This window comes from Manis javanica, chromosome 10, assembly GCF_040802235.1.
Source record: "Manis javanica isolate MJ-LG chromosome 10, MJ_LKY, whole genome shotgun sequence".
In the NCBI taxonomy this organism is placed as follows: Eukaryota; Metazoa; Chordata; class Mammalia; order Pholidota; family Manidae; genus Manis; species Manis javanica.
This window is the reverse complement of record NC_133165.1, coordinates 51,194,584-51,209,591: the sequence shown is the minus strand read 5'-3', so window position 1 is coordinate 51,209,591 and position 15,008 is coordinate 51,194,584.

The following is a 15,008-nucleotide window of genomic DNA, read 5'->3' as shown; positions in this document are numbered from 1 at the left end:
GGCAGGGGTGGAAAGTTGCACTTCCCTGACTTCCCTTAGTTTCAACTATAGAGCTGTGATTGATCCATTTTAGAATAGCTTGTGGAGCTGACCACCCAGCTAAGGACATTCCAGTGATGCCTCCACCTAAAAAAGAAGTTGTAGACACTTGGGAGAGCCAGAACTAGAGACTCTTTAGTCATCCCAACTGAGGTGAGAGACATTCTAAAGACTGGATGTTGTTTGGACACCGCAGGGAATTTTCTGTGTGTGTGAAACACTGCTGACTTATGGCTTGCTGTGTGGCTCATTTTGTAAGCACTGTCTATATAACCTTGCCTACAGAGCACTCTAGAGACCCCGCCTGTCCCATGGAGTCCATCTCCCAAGAGTATAATCCTAGAGGGACCACAGTCTGGATGACGAGGGAAATTTGTGCTTCATGTGGGGATTGGATCCAAATAATTATCCACCACCCCATCCCCATGGCTCCAGGAAGAAACCTTTTTGTTGCTAAGTACCCAGGCTCTCAAGGGCCCCCAGCCCTGCCCAGACTACTATGCCAGCTGTATTTCACCTGTAGCCACAGGGAGACAGGAGACAGAAAGTTTATTGAAAACAAAGCCCACTTTGACTACCTCAGCAGGTGATGTCTAAGAATGGTTGGTCATGCAGTTCTCAGTCTGGATTCAGTCTGGCCACAAAAGCCTCTTCTATTCCACATGGTCATTCACAACCCTGAAATCAATAGCTAGTCCATGCCAGCCCCAAGAAATGCAAAAACAGTCATTACCAGTTATAGCACAGCCAGTAAGTACATATATTTGTGTTTTCAATCTCTCTGCCTCTCTCTCTCTCTCTCTCTCTCTCCGTATCTGTCTCTGTCTCTTTTTCTATCTGTCTATCTGTCTCTCTCACACACACACTCTGGATTTCTTTTTTTCTTTTTTCTTTTTGGCTTTAAAAATAGCATTGGCAAGCACGTACAATGATAATGATGTCTGAGAAAGTTAGCCAAGGGGGTAAAAAATGTCTGCATGAGAAAAAAACAAAAGACCCGCATCTGGGACAAAAGTTCAAGAGAATGTCTTAAGTTATCGTTAAGATGCAGCAACAATAAGGATGCAATTGCTTGTTTGACATTCCAGAAAAAAAAGGGCTAACTTTCAAAATGGAGAAATCAAGCCATATATTTAAATTTGTCTATGAAAAAATATTTTAATGAAACAAAAACTTCTTACAGAAATGTGCAAAGAGATATGTACATAGTCAATGTTTTCATTTCTAAAAATGATGTTTTAAATGAATATTTATTGTCACCAATATGTTCATTATGTAGTTAAGGGAAAAAATGAAATAAAACCACATAGGATTTTCATTTCTAATAATCTATTAGACTAGACACCCTGAAAAAATCCCAGACACAAAACATGTACAAATCCTTTGAAACTAATAGATGAGCTAGGATGCAAATAACAGAAATCCCCAGATGCTGATACATGAAGCAAGAGCTGAAAATCAGAGAAGCAAATTAACATTGAGTCTCAGTGACCAAGAGGCTTATACAGTTTTGCAAATTTTAACAGTTACATGGGGAGGAATGACCAAAGTTCTAGACCTCCCCATGGTGGGAAAATAAGGCCAGAGCCCTCAAAGCACTATGTCCGTGGTGAAAGTTGGAATAGAAAAGAATTCCTCCACTGGCAAAGAGAGAAGACTACGGGAGCCTGTTGGATTCCGTCTGGGATCTGATAAGGAAAAAAAACGTTTCCCTGAGAATTGAATAACCACAAAATTATTCTCACATGCTTTGGGGATTTAGATTGCATGATTTAGAAAAGCCCAATGTGAAAAATGGACAGTGTGATTCCAGATTGCTTGCATTCCAGAGTGCCCAGAAGAAGAAAATGCAAATTCTCTCTACCCTCAATCCAACCCACCTAAGAATCCATGGAATATGGCCCCATAAACATTAGTCCACCAACCAAAACTGAAAACACACAAATAAGTAAGCCACCATGAATGAAAATAAGCAGAAACACAAACATCAGAAAAAGACCCCAAGAACTTCATCACATAGAATTGTCTGAGTCAGCATATAAAAATGTATTTTTTAAAGAAGAGAGAAATAAAATACTATCCAAAAAGAGCAGAGGCAAGAGTGAAAAATAACCAAATATCACTTTAGGAAATAAAAAATAATAACTTAAATGAAAAATTCAATGGACAGGTGAATCAGCAGATCAGAAACAAAGGGAAAATAATGACCTAGAAAATGGACCTTAAAAAACTACCGAATACTGCACAGAGAGAAAAAGAGATATAAAATTATGAGAGGTTAGGAGACACTGATTATAGAACACATACGCAATCATATTTCCAAAAGAAGGGAATGGAAATCTGCAAGTTGGTGTAAGCACGATGGTGGGATGGGAGATTCAGCCCTTACACTGACAAATACTGATTTTGTCCTGACAAATACTGTCATCCATGGACAGAAACACTTCTGTGGAAACCCAAGAATGCAGAGAAGAGATTACAGTACCCCATTCAAAATCCCTTAAATTGAAAAGGATAAAAAGAACAACTTCACTTTACCCATGTCACCCTTCCCCAAGGTAGTATGGCTCAGTACCAACAGAGGCTCCTGGAACGCAATTTCTCCCATGGGGAAAAGTGAGAGCAGAGTGAGTGCTTGATTTCCCCAGCCTGGAGAGATGTTGCCAAGGGCCAACTTCTGCCTTGCCCCAGCCAGGGCACTGAAGGGGCTAGCACATCTAAATAGTCTGGGGGCAGCTAGGATCAGGGAGAAGGTACATAATTTCACAGCAGCCACCCCACATGGGTCTCAAAAACAAGCCCCAGATCCTCTTAAATGGTGCTCAGACTCCACCAACAGGCCTACCCACAGATCCCTTGGAACTCCTCACCTATATTTCCCCCAAATGGCCAATGCAGGCCTCACACTCTATGTGCAAGCCCAAGACAGTGCACTTGGGCCTCCACAAATGATGTGTATATGCATGTGGGCATGAGCAAACACTCGAGAAAGCACACATATATCAGCTGCTGGCTTGACTCAGCAAGGCTTGGAGGAGGCACACAACCTTGAACACTTTTCCCAAGCAGTGCCCTGGGGAAAATAAATAGGAGGTTTTCAGCCCCTGGCCAGACTTTTCAGGATGGAGAGAAGGCACACAATCCTAAAATAATCCTAAGACTTCTCCTCCAAAGAGATAACAAAGGAAGGGGATAAAAAGAATGAAGAAAAGCAATCTTGGAAGAAAGAATGATGAAGAATTTTCCAAAACTGATGACGAAATTAATCCTGAGACTCAGAAAGCATACAAATCCAGAAAGTTCTTTAAATTCACACATTTGCACATCACACCAAAACTGAATAATATGCAAACTATTCCTCTCCCCACTCCACCCACCAAGGAAAAAGATTGTAAAAGCAGCCAGAAACAAAAGACAAAGGAATAGAAATGTGAGTATCAGAATACTTCTCAATGGCAGCAATGATAAGCTGTAGATAATGGGATGAGATAATCAATGTGCTGAAAGAAAATCACTGTCAATTTAGAATTGTATACCCAGCTAAATTATCATTCTCTAACAAAAACTAAATAATGCCATTTAAAACAAATAGAATGAAATAACATCTTCACTAAGGAGTTAATAAAGGAAGTATTTCATGAAGAAAGAAAGTGAATCCCTAAAAAAAGTTCTAAAATGCACAAAGAAATGAGCATACAATGAGGTATGTGGATTTGGTGGTCTGTCTGATATAAGTCTGGTCAGAATCATAACAGCATAGGGCATTTCAATGGTATCCTAAAGCAGGGATGGGTAGGTGTTCCTTTTGAGGATGCTGAAGTGTATAGAAGCTCCCACTCTGAAACATGCTGGTCCAGAAAACCGTTTGCCACCAGAACTTCAGAAAGCCTTTTCTGGTGGATGCTGCACAGTACTCTCCTCTCTGGGTGAACTCAATCTGTAACTTTATCCTCCCCCAAAGCTACTGAGCTGTTCATTTTCCAGAAAATCTTTCAAAATTGTATGCCAGCTTTCTACTCAACTGAGGTAATTCAGTTTGATGCCACAAATAAGCATCAAACATATTTAAGTCACTTCTTTATATTAATCACAAATTTCCTTTGCCTCATGAAGACATTTGCCAAGAGAAAAATAAAGCTGTTGGAAGCTTTTGATTTTTCTCATTGGTCTTTGACTACATGGATAGTCTCCCAAGATCTAGGAATTTGAGATAAATCATCAGGCATTAAGTTATCTAAAATGTCTGAATCTTTATTTTACTACAAGAACCAGAGAAAATAAGACTAGTCTGGGGGCAGATCAAAAATCTCCATTTTAAAAATCAAGTTTCCACTATATCCAAGTCCTCTAATTTAGACCTTGGTTACCTTATATATTACTTCCATGAAGAGAGTCTTTGCCATTCTTTCATAGCAGTTAGGAAAAGAAGTATATGCTCATGTACTGAAGACACAGTTTTATTATCCCGAACCAAGATTTATTACCGTGGACCTCATGAAACAAGTAACTCTGGTACTTAACTGCAATCATAAAAATAGCTCAATATCAGTCTTATAAAACTGAAAATTGTCTTTGGTAGACATTCCTAAATTCATCTGATCAATAATAAATGACTCTCTCTACCAAGTTAACACTTGAACGTATCTGTGTGTATTTTGCTGCTAACTCAAAGACTCAGAGAGAGACTGTCATATCAAATGTCCTTTGGAACTATGACTGAGGTTTTCCTAGCACAGACAAAAGTAAAAGTATGCACAACTTCGTGAGTGTGAGAAACAATGTGGTTTCTTCAGAAACTAAGAATATTGCTACTGCATGAGTCCTGGGGGAAAAAGTAGAATGTAAAATTGAAGAAATAAGCAATGGTCAACTCACAAAGATGGTACTATGCCATGCTGATGAACAGGAATTTCATCTTATAACTGGATTTCTACCCAATGGGTATTGATCTGGGAAGTAGCATAAAAACAGTTCATGTCAAATATATTCAAAGTAGTGTACAAAGGTAAATTTATAACTTTAAATCATACTACTACCTAAAAAGAAAAAAGTATTTCATTTTAGATTTTTGAAAGGAGAAAAATTATACTCAAAGGAAAATAAAAGGAAGGAAATACCTGGGCTTTTATTTCTCAGTTTACAGCTCATGCTTTATGTATGTTCCACGTCTTAAAACGTCCCTGCCTCTTTGCGCTATATGGAAACTCCTACTGAGCCCTCAAGACCCAAATCAGACACAAGTTCTGTGAAATATTTCCTGATTATCTCTATTCTAACACTATATCTTGCACATAATATTTCTGTTTCTGTCCTTATTTCTATGTCTGTCCCCATTGCTAGACTATGAACTTCCTAAGGACAAGAACAAGGATTTTCTTTATCTTTTTATTCCCAATTCTCAGAGCAGCATCTGACATATAGCAGATATTTGCTCACACATATTTATTGAATAAATGAATGGCCCTCATGGCTCTGGATTTGCAATTAAATGTATTCAGCAGATACAGGTTATTCAGTCACTAGGTAATCAGGTCCCACATCAGTATTCTGGATTCTGGAGAAGTTTAGCTCACAAAATGTAAAAGCCCCTAATAAGTACCTTCTAAAGAACTAAGAGTTTGTGGCTCACTGGAAAGTAAGAAACAGCCTCAGCAATATGATTATATTATGTCCCCGTAGGATCTGGGAGCAAAGATCTTTGGCATTGAAGTAATGCAAAATTGAGCCCTAGGATTGCAAGAAATACCAGAGGCTCTTCGACCTTATCAACCACCGTGGTCCTAGGGACATTTATTGAAAATTTTACTTATGGGGGTTGGTGACCTCTAGACTTGGATTTGTCTGCCTACTCTCTAAGCCACTCATTAATCTGCAAGAAGTTCTCTGAGTCTTGATCATTTCTGCCTTATTAGCATATCATTAATTTCTATGAAGAGCAGGGGTCACAGACCATCAGTGTGACACAATAATTCCCAAAATGTAGGGAATTGAATCATTAAAAATTTCTGAACAGAAATGAGAATATATATCTCAAATAATGCTACAGTGATAACAGAACAAGAAGAATCCTTAAGTAAAAAACTGGCATTTTGTAGAGTAGGAAAGAGAATGTCAAACATTCCAGGCAAGGACACTGGTTAAAAAGATAAATGTCCAGAAAAGGCAAATCTATAGAGACAGAAAGTAGACTAGTGATTGCCTGGGGCTGAGGGTGGGAAAGGAGGTTAAATGGGCTCAAGGGGTCTTTTTGGGTGGTACACATTTCTAAAACTAGATTATGGTGCTGGATACACAACTCTGTCAAGTTACTAAAAATCACTGGATTACACTCTTAAGACAAGTGAATTTTATGTATGATATGTAAGTAATACCTCAATAAAGTTATTTTTTTCAACAGTTTTGGTGTATCGAGGCAAAAACAAAGTTTGGTCAGTCATCAATCAGAGTGGCTTTGGAACCAGCCACATCAAGAATTCAGGAGTCTGAGACCAGGGAAGACTCAAGAAGAGGTTTGTAACTGAGTGCAATTGTTTAATCTTCCAGTATAGAAAATGTGGAACCTCTCCAGTAGAGAGAATTGTATAAGAAGCCTCCGTGTGCCCATCACGGATAATTTAACAATTATCCAACATGTGGACAATTTTATTTAATCTAAAGCCCCACCTACTCCATCCCACCCCATACAGTAGATTAAATAGCACTGTATTCTTTTTTTATTATGCAAAATGTCAAACATATACTAATACAGACAAACCAGTACAATAAATCCCCATAAACCCACCTCCCAGCTTCAACAATTATCAGTACATGGCCAGTTTTATTTCATCTCTGTCTTTCTTGCTTCCCCCACCTCACTGTTATTGACAAGCATACCTCAGACATCAAATCATTTCATCTGCAAATATTTCATTAAGTACCTCAAAAGGTGAGGACTTAATTTTTTTCATATAGCTACAATGCCATTATCATATCCCAACAAAATTAATAATTTCACCAAATATCCAGTGTTCAGATTTCCAATTGGATTGTAAATGTCAAAAACATTTTTTTCCAACAGTTCGAATTGTGATCCAATGAAAGTTTACACATTGCTATTTATTGGTATGCCTCTCAAATTTCTTTTAATCCGTAGATCCCTGGTCCCCACCGACCACCACCCACCATTTCTCTCATTTTCCTTGCAATTTATTTGCTGAAGAAACCAGGTCATTTGTCTGTAGAGTTTTTCAGAGTCTAAATTTTGCAGCACTATTCTTAATGACAAAACATTAGAACTTTTTGATGGGCAGTGTCAAAGAGAAGTCAGTTAAATAAGTGAGGATATAACCACATAATGGAATTCATAAGAACTGTGTGATGAATTTAAATCAAACAGAAAGATGCAACAAATATTTTTCAAATATATACTATGTGCCAGGTTCTACTCTTGGTGTTAGAGATAGAGCAGTGAATAAAACAAAATCTCTGCCTTCTTAGAGTCTTTATGTTAATGGAAGAGAGCAGACAATAAACACATACATACTTATAATGCATAGAATGTCAGTCAGATGGTACCCCCGGTGATGGAGAACAATACAACAGGAAAAATGAATGGGGTGGGGGGGTTACAATTTCAAATAAGATGGTCAGAGAAGGCTTTGATGAAAAAATGCCACATGAGTAAAGACCTGACAGAGGTGATGAGCAAGCAAGTTAGGCAGATAAATGGAGGAAAAGAATCTAAGGCAGAGGCAACAGTCAGTGCAAAGGTCCTGGGGTGTGAGTATGCCTGGTGTGTTCAAGGAACCACAAGGCCAGTGTGATGGGGGAACACAGGGAGACAGGGGTAGATGTGGTCCAAGTGGAATCCAGGGCCCAGATCGTGCAGGGCTTTGCAGATCACTACAGGATGTTAGCTCACTCTGGGTAACATGGAGCCACAGGAATTTCCAGCTGATCAGTAAGAAGATAATGCAGTACAAATAAACAAAGATGATGCAGCTTGAATAAACACTACCTGTGTGGCTTGATCCACTTTTGTTTAGTATAAAACTCTATCCATGGGGAAGGAATTTGGGTCTTGCTGGACTATTTCTCCATTACCATGACAGGTCCTGCACACAAGCCCACATGCTGATCACCCATCACCTTTCATTTGTCAGAGATGGTAAGCGTCAGGGTCCCTTCCTCTGATGCTTGGGACACAGAGGTCTGGGTGTGGGAGAAGGATCAATTTTGTGGCAAGACCCCACTTCCTACAGTCAGTCCTGGGCACCAGCAGTCAGTCTGTCCCTCCAAATGCTCCTAAAGGGAACACAGCCTGTTTAGGACTGTTTTTTGTAAATAAAGTTTTACTGGCACACAGTCTTTCATTTGCATAATGTCCGTGACTGTTTTCAGCTAAGCAGAGTTGACATGGTGCCCCAAAGCCTACAATATTTATTATATGGCCCTTTATACTAAAAGTTTGCCCAGCCTGGCCTAAAGAAACAAAGCTCCCCAAAGCCAGGGTCCCACCCAGCAAGGCAGCTCTGGGTTCTATGGAGGGCCACAGTCTGGCTTGTTGCCACCATTCTCAGGGGCTTCTTCTACTGGTTTGGGTGCATTTCCTGAGGTGGGTTGTGGGTGCTAGGAACCCTCTGCTCCCGCTTCCCCTTCTCTTTTGGGAACCCCAATGAGTGGGCCCTGCCTTACTTACCGCCCTACCCCCACACCCAGCGTGAGCCCCTGCACAGTGCCCGGTGTCCTCAGCGATCCAGACCTAGAACACATAGCTCTGGGCTCAGATCTCTGCTCCAAAGCCACTTACTCAGACACAGGCATAACTTCTCTGGGCCTTGGGCTCCTCAACTGTAAAACAGGGCTAAGAATGTCTCCTTCCAAAGTCTCCTAAGAGAATTACATAGGATGGTAGGCACAGAGGCTGAGTCAACCACCTAGCTTCCAGGCGAACACATGCTGGCTGTCACCACTTATGCAAGCCTCTTACTCCATTTGCTTAGGCAAAGCATGCTTCCACCTGGATACAGTTGCTGACCTAAACAAAGAGGTAAACCAAGGCAAGCTCAAAAAGACGAGTTTATTTGGGGATAGCAGAGGAATTGCACTTTGGGACAAGCAAAGTGTAGCATGCTACAGGCAAGCCCATTGAGGTTATATTATGGGCAGGGAATGTAAAGAGGGGAGAGTTCAGTTAGAGTCATTAACATAAAAAACAAACAGAGACCAGCCTTGAAAATTACCCGAGCAGGCACAGTCAGTCCAGCACACAAACAAAACTCAATTCAGCTCACTGTGTGGGACCAGTCTGAGCTGGGTACTCCTGTTCTGGCTTCTGGCAGAACTTCCCAAGGCTGATATGAGGCAGCTTCTGATGAACCACCCCACTCCGCCCCATCATCCAAGATCATGTTTTCTGTAAATCTGGCATTTATGGAAATCAGTCTTTTGGGAACCCCAATGAGTGGGCCCTGCCTTACTTACCGCCCTACCCCCACACCCAGCGTGAGCCCCTGCACAGTGCCCGGTGTCCTCAGCGATCCAGACCTAGAACACATAGCTCTGGGCTCAGATCTCTGCTCCAAAGCCACTTACTCAGACACAGGCATAACTTCTCTGGGCCTTGGGCTCCTCAACTGTAAAACAGGGCTAAGAATGTCTCCTTCCAAAGTCTTTTGTCTTCTTGGGGGCATATGCACGAGATTCTCCATTTTATATCCTACAGCTCTATTTTGGACTGAAATTCTCTCACACTATTATGGCACTTTATCCCTGACTGGCCCTAGAAGTCATGAGGTTTTTCTGATCTCTCCTCGTTTGCTCCATTGTTATCTTTATACAGAGCCCACCTATCATGGAGAAGCCCTGTGCTCTGAGGCACAGCGGACACCTTATGCTCTCCAGGTAACCCTTCTCCCCTCTGTGGGTAAACCCACTGCCCTCCTCCACTCGGGCCACATGGCTTGAGTGGGGCTGACAGGAGTGTGTGGACATACGAGGTAACCCAGCATACCCTCCCGGCTGGCCAGAGAGTCTCCTCTTCTGCAGGCCAAGAGACCCAGGCACCTCCCAGGAATCAAGCCCATATTCCCCAAAAGAGACTTTGCACTTCATTGGCCAATATTGAAAATGCCCATTCCCCTGCTGGCACAGGCCAGAAGCAGGCCCCTACTTCTGGCTCCTGTGCAGTTAGGCTCACAGAGTCTCTTGGCCACTACGTGCATGTCACTCCTCTAATGTTTTTCCCTATCTCTACCATGGGTACTCATGTTCACATTCACATGGCATTTCCAGTTTTGCATAATCAGAGAGGTTTCTGGGGCCAACAGTATCACTGTGGGACCCAGGACAGCTCCTCGGCGGCTCCAACCACATTATACTCCAAGGTGCGGACAGAGGCTGCCTTTTGTGTCTCCTCAAAAAGGGGGGAAAAATCTGTTTGGCTGTGCCAATGACGAGGTGGGGGTGTACCGACAGGACTGGGGTCTCCTGGGCCAGCAGACTAATAGGTGTGTTCCAAAGCTACCACTCTCTGAGGCAGTTGTGCCTCTGTGGGTTATAAAGTAACAAGAGGAATCAAATGGAAGGAGAGTGATCAGAAACACCTGGGAAGATGGGGGAGTTCATCCACGGTTATATCTAGAATTGAAGTGAAAGGAAAGAAATTGTCCAGGAACAACAATGACCAAGAAAGTCTCAGGGTTGGTTGGCTGAAGCCCCAACTTGGACAACCTGCCACATGACCAAGAAATGATATTCTGAGTCTTATTGGTGGTTTGTAGAAATATTGTGATGGGCATATTTTTCTGTCTCACATTCCATCACCTCTGTTTAGACAGAAGCACTATGGTTTTCTTTGGTGGGGCCACTTTCTCTCCCTGCCCACCCGTCTCCCCATCAACCCGTAAGTCCTAATGTTTAGGTGGGGCAGATCCCACTCTTTGCTCCAGAAATAGGTAAGTTGGCCAGACCTGGCCCATAAGGGCACCGCATGTCCTTGGTCACAGGGAGGGGCTCAGAGGTGAGCAGATGGCCCCAAGCTGCACCGAACCGAGCCAAGTGGCATCCCTTGAGCTTTCACTACAACTATTAGACTGAAGGTTCTCTCTTTCTCCTATGCACGCAAGCGAGTTGATGCAGCCTGGAGGGGTCATCCTTGCCACAACTTGAAGAGGGTCTGCCTGAGAATGAAACCTAGACCGTCATCCAGCAGAGCCGAGAGACAGAGTCAAGTCCTGATAATATTGTGTGAGCCCTGGAGTCCAGCCATGTCTACAGCTAACTGGACCCAGATCTTTCCAGTTCACAAGATGATAAATTCTTTCTCTATCACTGAAACCAAGAGTTCAGCCTGATGTAAATATCTGCCAGCCACCAGGAAGTTAGCAAGGGGTGTTATAAGCATCCTTTCCATCTAACCTCTTTCTGAGTACTGAGGTATCCTTGCCTTTTTTTTTTGGCCACTGGAAAGTCAATATGCTATTTTTTTTTTCTCCTTTGGCATTCTCTAATAAAAAAATGGACTAGGGAGGAACATTCTTTGACATCACACAAATGAAGGCTGTATAATCTAAATCATTCATTTGGTTTGGTGAAAAAACACTCATCAAAATCCCAACAGAGACATAGGGAAAAGGCAAAGACAAAACAATTTATGCAATTGCTGGGCAGAGGCAAGGGAACATTTGAGCCCAGGCATCTCCACGGTGCCCGGATTAGCCTAACTCCCCAGCAGCACTAACTGTACAGCAGAGGGTCCTTGGGGCCCACAGAGCAGATGAGGTGCTAAGGTGAGGTGCTCAGGAGGAACATTGCCAACTCGGGGAGAAGGTTTCCTTCGTAGTTTTGCTTTCATGTCTCTCCTGATAGTGTCCTTGTCACCACTCGTGGGACATGGATTGTATAGAGCTGCAGGGAGTGCTGGAGAAGGGACTGAGGGTGGTGCGATCCATTCTGGTCTCTGGATTTTCTGTGTTTAACTCTGGAGTCCCAAGGGACACAGTCACAGCGTTTTGTCACAATCCAAGCAGACTGTTTCCTCTCCATTCCAGCTGCTCCTCCAATTCCTAAATCAACGAATGGGACCCTTTCTGCCCCTGCCCTGGCACCTCTCAAGGTCTTCCTCCAGCCAGGATAGGGCTGGTAAAACCCCAACAGCTGTGAGTCTAAGAAACGAGGAGTGAGAGAGACATAAGCCATTCCAGCTGGGTGGGGAGTCTGGCACCAGCATAGATCTGAAATGGTTCAGACCTAATTTGATCATCCTTGTCAAGAGCCTTCTGTTTGGCACCCCTTGTCTTATTCTGTTCAATTATTCATTCTTTAGAAAGACACATCAATTTTTTTGTTTTTACTAACTATGGTTGAACTCTAGTTTGAAATGCGTTCTTTTTCTCAATTATTCTTCTTCCTTCCAGTTCATTCCTCCAGCCTGTATATTCTAGGAATTACATCTGCAAGGAATGCAGCAAAATACATGGAATTTCTCAACAACTTTCCATCAAATAAAAATACTCCCACCGTTGAGTATATGTGCCAAGAGTCCAGATCTTTGACGATCAGAGCTCACCTGTGCTCTGGTTTTCAGGTAGAGGAAGGCACCCGATGGCTACAAGTCTTTGAAATGTCCTCATTAAATAGAATATTACTCACTCAGTTCCTGGGCCTACATTTCTGAGAGCCTGGCTGTGACCTCCCGTCTCCAACCCAAAGAGGGTCTCCATGAACCCTTTTGTGGTGTCTACATGGAGAATTTCCCAAACATAAAGGAAATCCTTGGCTACATTTTTCCTGCTAGTTTAAATTCAAATAACATTTACTAAACACATAATATGTGACAAGCATTTTGAGGGACACAAAAAACAGGAAAATCTTAGTTCCTGCTCTCTAGGGGCTGATAAATTGAGAGGGAGATATGGAAATAGATAAGTAGGTGGTAGACAGCAGATTCAGCTAGATGCTGTGCGAGAGGCAGGTGGTGGGCACCATGTGAGCTGCCCTGGATGACTTTATTCCTCCAGCTGCTGGGAGAGCTGTCTGCCACAGCTGGACTCCTCTGCAGGACTGGGGGAATCTGCATTGCTCAAGGTTGTGCCTCCTGCCTAGAGGCAGCCTCATGCAATGACTCACTGATGTGGGCCTCAGTGAAGGACCCATCTGAAGGCTACAGAGTGCCCCCTGGATTAACCAAGGTCTCTCTTGCAACTCCTTGTGGCTCAGTTTCTCCCTCCGTCCACTCCTGCTTCTCTAGCTCCCACACTGGTGGTGTATCCAAGAACACTCTGAGATGTTCCCTATTTGCAGATTTCTGCCTCAGAGTCTGTTTCCTTAGAACCCAAGCCCAGCTTCCCCAGGGAGCAACACCTTCCTCCCCCACCCTCATCGCTTCCGCTTTATCTCCTTTCTTCCCACCGTTTCTCACCAGAGCAAGGCCAGAGCTTGGAAACATTGCCATCTGGAGCGAGGCTTATCGCAGAGACACTTCAAGGCAGTGGTTCCCAACTTTTTGTGCATAATAAATCACCAGAGAAACTGCAGCCCCAGCCCCAGAGTTTCTGATTCAGAAGGTGTGAGGGGGGCACCAAGCTGCACTTCCAACAAGCTCCCAGATTTTGCCTGCTGCCAAGCTGTGAACCGCTTTGAGTTGCACCGCCTTAAGGCATCCTAAATTGAAATGCTGACTTCTTGTAAGCAAGCCTGTGGAGTTGTACTAAGATAATAAAAATGACAGTGAATACTTATTGAGCTCTTATTATGTGCTACTCTTTGCTAAGTGCTTCCTATGGATTATTTTATTTAATCCTAAAACAGTGCTGTGAAGGAGGCATAATTATGAGTTTCATTTATACTCAGAGAGACTGAGTAACTTGCCCAAGGTCACACAGTTTTGCAGCCCTAAGCTTTCAACAGCTGTCCTCTCTCCAAGCCTGCGGCCTTAAACAATACTTGTGTCAATTGCCCAAGTGGGTGCTATTTGCCAAGAACCCAGCATGCTGGCTGAGGACTGTGCCAGCCCTGCTGGGTGGCCCTGAGACTCCTTGTTATAGAGAAGTCCACCTGTCTACTGCAATGATGGTTCTCACCCATTCCCCACTATTGACACACATGCCAGGTGGAATTCACCATACACCTCCATAGATACAGCAAAATTTCTACTTTGTGCATGGGTAAAAAGTAAAAGAAACTTGAAGCAGCTATAAATCACAGCTCATAAGCAGTCCCATAATTCTCAACTATCACAGCTCGGAAAACAACATCACGGCAATAATCCATCACTATGAACTATGGCCAAGACAAGAAAGTCTGCAGGTTATGTGTGAATCTTAACACACTAACTATGATGCAAGGGAGTGATGTGCTATGAGCACCACCTGAAATCTAATCTAATTTGGGGAGTTGGAAAGTAAATTACTTGAAACTCTCCCCATCCCCCATCTGGTTGACAGCTGTGTTCTTGCCTGCCTGCTATCCAACCCACCTCTGATTCAGCTGGAAAAAACAAGCCGTCCCCCTTTCTGGTGTGGCTTGGGTAGAACTGGCTCTAATCATGGGGCCCGGGGTGGACATGTGGCCCAGCCCTGGCCGATGACAGCACGATGTCCCCCATCCAGGCTATTGCTTCGTGTCGGTCACTCGACTCAATCAGAGCCCCTCAGACTCAGTGCGGGGTCTTCCACCAGAACTGCTGAGAAACAGGAGCCCCTCCTGCCTCTTGGCCCTAAAGCTGGGAGGATGTAGGCCTGCAATCACCCAACACAAAAAGTTGGGTGACCACATGATTAACCATCCAAATCAGGAGACTTCTGAGAGTAAAAGGGGATGCTGCTAATGATTTTCCTGGTCCACAAGCAAACATCGGGGCAGTCTTGGGCAAACGAGCGATGGGCCATTCTACCTGCGAGAAGACCCAACAGCAAGGAAAGCAGGAGTCAGAGAAAGCCTGGGTCCTGCTGATGGATTTTGTTTCCTTAATAAAAATTTTTTAAATAAGC